The sequence below is a fragment of the Vespa velutina genome, chromosome 2, assembly GCF_912470025.1.
Source record: "Vespa velutina chromosome 2, iVesVel2.1, whole genome shotgun sequence".
Lineage (NCBI taxonomy): Eukaryota > Metazoa > Arthropoda > Insecta > Hymenoptera > Vespidae > Vespa > Vespa velutina.
In genome coordinates, this window is record NC_062189.1 from 8,274,690 (window position 1) to 8,281,547 (window position 6,858).

A 6,858-nucleotide genomic window follows, 5' to 3' on the forward strand; every position below is an offset into this window, starting at 1 on the left:
AAAGAACGATCGAACTTGGCTGATACTTTTTAGTTGTACGCTAGTGATTCTTAAAGTGGCGTATAAAGTGAAATAAAATAAGTCTTTCCCTCGGTGATAACGTTTAAAAGAAGTAACGAAGCACGAAAGGGATGGTTAGAAATTATGAATAAAGGGATTAAATAGATGGAGAAGGGAACACTTTGTTCTACTCATCCTCTGTTCTTATCCTCTCTTTTTTTTCTTTTTCTTCTTCTTTCTCTTCGAAAATATGCGAAAAATGAGCAACGAATGATGTACAATGAATGGAATAATCAACGGAGTGGCAAGATAGCAGATATTACCGCGCCATTTTTCTACCGACTCTTATATCCGTATTCCATGCTCTTCAACCCCCTTCTCACGTAAAGATTTATAATCAAATTTTAATGGCAGAATAGAGAGGCTGCTGTCAAGGCGATATTAACGCGTCATCCAATATGTTGCTCATCTTCCTTTCTCTTTTGCTCCTTTTTCGTTTATCTTTATTTGTTTCTATCGTTTTAAACAAAATTCTATGGTAAATGAATCACAAATAATTTTATCACATTACACACGATATAGAGGACTTTAAATAGAATAATGAGAATTATTTATGATTTCCTTTGTACAATTTATTTGACATTTAATATTTTATCTTGGTTGGTGAATAATTGGTATTCGATATTGATACAAAATACTGAAAGGATACTTCTCTTTGACGAGAAAATATGAGAAAATTGAATCTCAGAACAAAATAAAAAGTAAAGGAAAAAAGCGAAAAAAGTGTGAAACGTGTTATCACGAGCAAACGGATTGAACGATGACAGTGATAGTGATAACGAGGTAGGTGGTAGTAATGGTGGTCCCAGATTACTCGTATGGAATACCGGAAAGTAGAGGAGCCAACTGTTTCATCGCTTCTCTCGTAATAACTCTTCTGGCAGGTACAATTAGTGGTTAGTCTCGACCGCTCGTACGCCGAGCACGTCTGCGAATGCTTCATAAAGCGTTGCACTCACAAGGCCGAAAAGTTGAGTCTGAGTCGTACTGCTCTCCGTACCTACGAAGACATTTCGCAAGCACTCACACGCGGGTCGGATCGCTCGGATCTCTCATCCGTTCATTTCTCTTTTTCTCTTTCTCTAGCCCTCTAATGTTACAGCTAAAAGAGAATAGATGGAAAGAGGAAAGAATGTATACTGACTTTGGGTCGCATTAATTTTCCTCTAGATTTCTGTCAGATTTTGCACTAAACCCGACAATTAACCGACATATAAGAGCCATAGGGAACGTTGAATGGTTCTCTCAAAATAATGAAGAAATAATTATGAATCAACATTTCAAGATCTTGTCAGTTAGTGTGTTCTTTTCTCATTTAAGCGACTGCATTGAATTTACAAAAGAAACTCAACTACAGTTCTAAGCCATTTCTTATCGCCTTCTTCCACCTGTTCATTTCCTAATTTTTTCTATTTTATATTTGATTTTTTATCAATTTAATTCTCCAAGGATTAATCATTCTCGAGTTTCGATAATTTCTTTTCTTTTCTTTTCTTTTCTGGTTTTTTTTATTTTCTTTTTTTTTTTTTTTTTTTTTTTTTTTTTTTAACGCAATAGCTTATCAAATATTCGTATTTTTTTTTTGTAGAGTTTCCCTTTTCTCCAAAACCATAAATTTCTTGAAAGTGGTAATAATGTATGCGTTTTGTCGGATTTAAACGCAGAACAATTATCTTTCTTGGAGCCTTTTATTTCCTTTTATTTCTTTCTTTTCTGTCTTGTATATCTTTATATAGTGAAAAGAAATGGTACCATGTGTAGAAATGGTACTATGTGTAGAAACGCCATTTAATATGCATTTTCAGCCTAATGCCATTTTACATTATATCATCGCTAAATGCAAGCTCGCGCGTATGAATTACGATCACTTAGAAACGGCGAAAACGATGGCACTTAATAATAATTAACGCGAAAATTACGAGGTACAAGGTTGTTATAATAACATAAATAAACAGAAAGAGAGATACATAAACAGTCGCTATTTTTACCATATCCTTTCCTCTCTCTCTTTTTGGTTCGCCCTTTGTCAGTGGTTATCTCGCGGCCACCACCAACCCTCGGTCTCTTTCGCTTGGAACTAACGTACTCTTGTATTCCGTCTCTGTCTTCGCTTCCTTCCCATCCTTTCGGTCTAACCGCGATTTATGTTGTGCACGCGCGCGGCTCCCAAAAATTCGCCGATTCCGTGCGAATTCACCCTATGTCGTCCAGTCGGCATCGTCGAAAGAATTAGTTCTGCGTTTTTCTCCATTTTTCTTTCTTTCTTTACTTTCTCTCTCTTTCTTTCTTTCTTACTTTCTCTCTCTCTCTCCCTCCCTGTTGCTCATACTAATAATTCAACATTTTTCTCATACTAATAATTCCAAGAGAAATATTTAGATATTCTGAGGATCCTGTGTAATTGTTACGATAATATCGAAATACGTTTGTTAATATGTTTTGATAATTTCAAGGTAATTAAGATTGTAATGAAAACGGACGCGATTAGAGAAATGTTTATAATAATTAATGAAATTTAGGAGGATGTCGATTATTTACAAAATTCATCCTCTCTCGCTATTGATCCAGTTTCTTGAATGTATACCTCCAAGGAGCAGAGAACCTAACAATGTACGCACTCGCGTACGAAGCGAGTTTTGTGAAGATGCTACACTAAAGGCACTTGTTTCATAATTCGATATACACGTTACAGCCAGGACTACGTAACTCGTGTAATATAAACCCATTAAGGTGAAGCATAATTTTGAATGAAATCAGCTTGATACGACGCGATCTAATGTGAGCTAATTTAACTGTGGAATATAGGTACAAGGTGAATTGTTGAGAGAAAATTACTTGGGAAATCTTACCGAACGACATTACGAGAAAGTGAGATAGAAGGAAAGGGAATATAAAGGGAGATAGAGATAAAGAGACAGAAAGATAAAGGATAAGGTAAAACGTTAAGGGGCGATTTTTCTCTTTCCTTTTCTTGAGTCGACTTAAGATTTACGAAGTCACCGCGTTCATGGTCGATGTACCTTGAATCGATATCGAAGCGAGTAACTTCCGGTCGGTTAATGCGGTTCAATGACTGTAACGGACGAATATAAGTTTCTCCTACTCGCAATGTAACTCTAATGATGATTTGAAGCGTTAATAATTATCTTAAAGAATCGAAATCGTGCCGAATTTTTACGTGTGACCTGGAAACAGGTTGGTTGGCTCTATTCAAAGGGGTAAAGATGTAATATGCGACGAATGAATTGATTTTAAGAAACTACCGAAGAGCAGAAATCGTAGTTTTGAAGAAGTTGCGTTTAAAATTGAATAGAGAAAGCCGAGTATAATTTTTAAAGGAATGACCGCCATAGCGAGCATGTCTCTCAGGGGACGTTTCTTCTGATGATCAAAGGGAAAGAAGGAGCTTTACCGCAACTATAGATGGTAAAGAAAGAGGAATAACTGGTAAAGTTATCGAACGATCGTGCTTGCCGCGTTCGTCCTCGTATTTACGAGAACCGATTTGGCAGAGCATCCCGCTGGCTGCAGACGGGAAGGAGACTATGCGAAGAGTTGGGAAACTTCCGTGCCACTTTATGAGGACGCAGAGAAGAAGAAAAAACATATAAGAAGAAGGAGAAAAAAAAATAATAGTGAAGATCGAAGACTGGTCTCGCACGAATTTCATTTCGCTTTCCTTTGAATGTCGTATAAAAAAAAAAAAATATTCTCCCCTATCTTTTTTTAGTTATGTTTAATAGCATCGCGTGTTTTTGGATTAATTATTGACGATGAGAGAAATTGGTGCGCAATGATAATGATCGTCCATTCGTCTCGTTTACGTTCAATTAAGAAACCGTTACGAGTCGTTTGAAAGATTAATTTATTAAATTAATGCTTCTCCTCGTTCGAACCTTCGATTCTGGATTAAATTGACTTCCCTTATGTCGACAGAAGAAACTCCGTGGTGCTTTTATAAGCCTTTTTAAAAGTACCACGGTTTCTTTGATTAAAAATAAGAGAGAAGATCATTAAATTAAGAGAAAATTCGAATTATAAATCCCATTCAAATTTTCCTAATAATTTTCTTTTACACATTATCGTTCTCAATATAAAATATCGATGAAATATGATTTTTTTTCCTCCCCTATTTACGATCGATCGCTTTTTAAATTAGGCTATCGTTCGCCGCGTCGTTATATTTTAATTTGCACACCATCTGCAAATAGCATATAAGAGTTAGGGCAGCATAACTCGTAAACTGGAAAATACATTTATTGGCTAAAACTAAAGATAATGCCAAGCGAATGCGTTAGTAAATTTGTCAGTAGACGTTTGGAATATCTGCATCTCCGCTAGGTGAAGGAGGAGAAGGTAGATGAAGAAGAGAAAGGGGAGAGGAGAAGAAAGATCTAATTTATCAAGGAATTTTCGTAGTTAATCGAGAGGAAATGATAGACGTCCGAAGTGCCCATCAGCATCTGACATTTTTCGAAGCGAGAATTTAACTCGGCGTCGTTCTCTTTTCACGGTTTATCGTAGCGAGCGAGAAAAGAAAAGAAACGTTCACGTTGCTCGCTTCTGTTTCTTGCTTTCTCCGTGAAGGAACCGAAAAATCTTGCCGGTGGTCTCGGAATGAAAGAAAGAACGAGCTCCAATTTCCACGTAGTTACGCCGATAATCGTTCTCCACTTTACAGCAAACTGTTACGAGATCGAATGTCTGCTCTATCCCTGCAATTCTTCGTTCCCACATCTCTTACGGATAGTTCGAAATAAGAGAAAAGAAATATATAAAGAGAGAGAGAGAGAGAGAGAGAGAGAGAGAAGATACTGTCGTCGCCAGCCGGTCGGGCGAACGAAATGAACTTTATCACGCAGTTGGAATCTCCATTGGAAACGTGTGCCGACGAGAAACTTCCTATTCTCTGTTTCCTTCTCTACGTTCTCTTTCTCTCGACGTCTTCGATGTCTTTTCTTCGACGTCCTTCTTCCAGCAGTCCCTTTACTTACTGCTCCACGTGCTAACCAACGATTCATGATTCCTAACTCTTACATCGTTCTTCTTTTCGTTCCTTTCATATAGATACTTTTTGGCTTGAACGACCAAATGGAATTTTCTCATGGGATCAAGACCGAAGTCAATTTTTCACTACGTTCCAAGGTGACTTTGATTTTTTGCTTTAAACGAAAGGAACAATTCTTATCTCGTATGAAAGTTCAATGTATTGGAATTTTTAATAGATTAATAATTTCGTGCGATCTCTCTCTTTCTCTCCCCCTGTCTCTCTCCCTTCATCTCTTCCTTTCTCTCTTCTTCACTCTATTCCTTCCTGTCTCATTGGTCGACCGACAAAAGCTGCAAATTTCTGGCTTCGAGTTATTTCGAGTTCACTAAATTTCAATTTATATGCAAATATTAGCTTCGTCCGGTCACAAATATTGCAATCGCGTAGTTTCGAGCAAAACACCTCTCTTCTGTCTCGAGTGAGAGAGAGAGAGAGAGAGAGAGAGAGAGAAAAAGAGAGAGAGAGCTTCTACGAGGAAATTTATGAGAACGAGGGAAAAGGTAAGAGATAGGGCATGTCGTATGAGAAAAGGACGAGAAAGAGAAAGGCATCTCTTTGGAACTTCCGCGAAAAGTCGGATAGAAAATGGAAACTGTGAAAGTTACGGATAAGACCTGGCTTTGAAGTATCAAGTATTTGCAATAACAAAGCTTAGGGCAACCAAGCGAGAATAAAGATTATAGTTTTTTCTTGCAATAAAAGTTTTACGTTAAGTAACTCTTTTGTTTGTGATACATATTTAATAACGCGATATAAAATGGAGAGATTTCTGATATCAAAATATCTTTAAAAAAAAATTTTTTAATAACAATACTTATTTAATTATTATTTTTCTATGTAATAATACTTATCTAATAAATGAATTAATTGTATAAATGATTCTGTAAGTGATTCTGAAATAAGGATAAAGAAAAGTTTTCGGTCGTTTGTAGAAACTCATTGAAAGGTAAGACACGCTGTTAAAACTTCACAGAATGTATTGATATTCAACGAGAGGATTATTTCTAAATTTATTTTGCTTAAATAGCAACGATTTCAAAAGTTATTTAAATATAATTGATCGTACTCATGGCAGATAAAAATCTACTGTATCAATCATTTTTGCAGTAGAAAAGGAAAGAGAAAATTCGATAAGAGAAAAACTATGAGCGGTTTTTTTTTGATCGAAACAAGTCAATCCTCTTTCTTACTTTTCCTGAGAAAAACATGCTGCTTTCGCAATTTGTACTATCATTTTCCTTCTATGTTCTCCCGTTTTCTCTCTCCTCCCCTTTTCTCTCTCTCTCTTTCTCTTTCTCGTTATTCTTCGTGCTATTTTCTCTTTGTCTTTTAGCAGTTGTATGCGAAAATTCGGAGCTGCTCCAGTTAACAATCGCGATTAAGATCTCAAGATCCCCTGGAACGCCCGAACTACCGACATTAGCGGGAAGATTAACGTCTGTTATGTACTCTCAGTCGTTAAGAGGAGAAAGCAAGCCCGAAAGAAAGACAAATATATATATATATATATATATATATATATATATATATATATATATATAGAGAGAGAGAGAGAAGCAAACAGAGTGAAAGAGAAGAAAGAGAAAATCTCGTTTCTGAGACGATAAACCGAATATGCTTCAACGCGTTCCCGATTATGTGCTAAGGGTAGCAACTAAGTTATATCAAATCGAAGGACCACCCTCGATGGGATTTTTTGAGAAGGTATAGAAATTCTTGTGTCGAGTTAAATAATACATGCGCTCAGA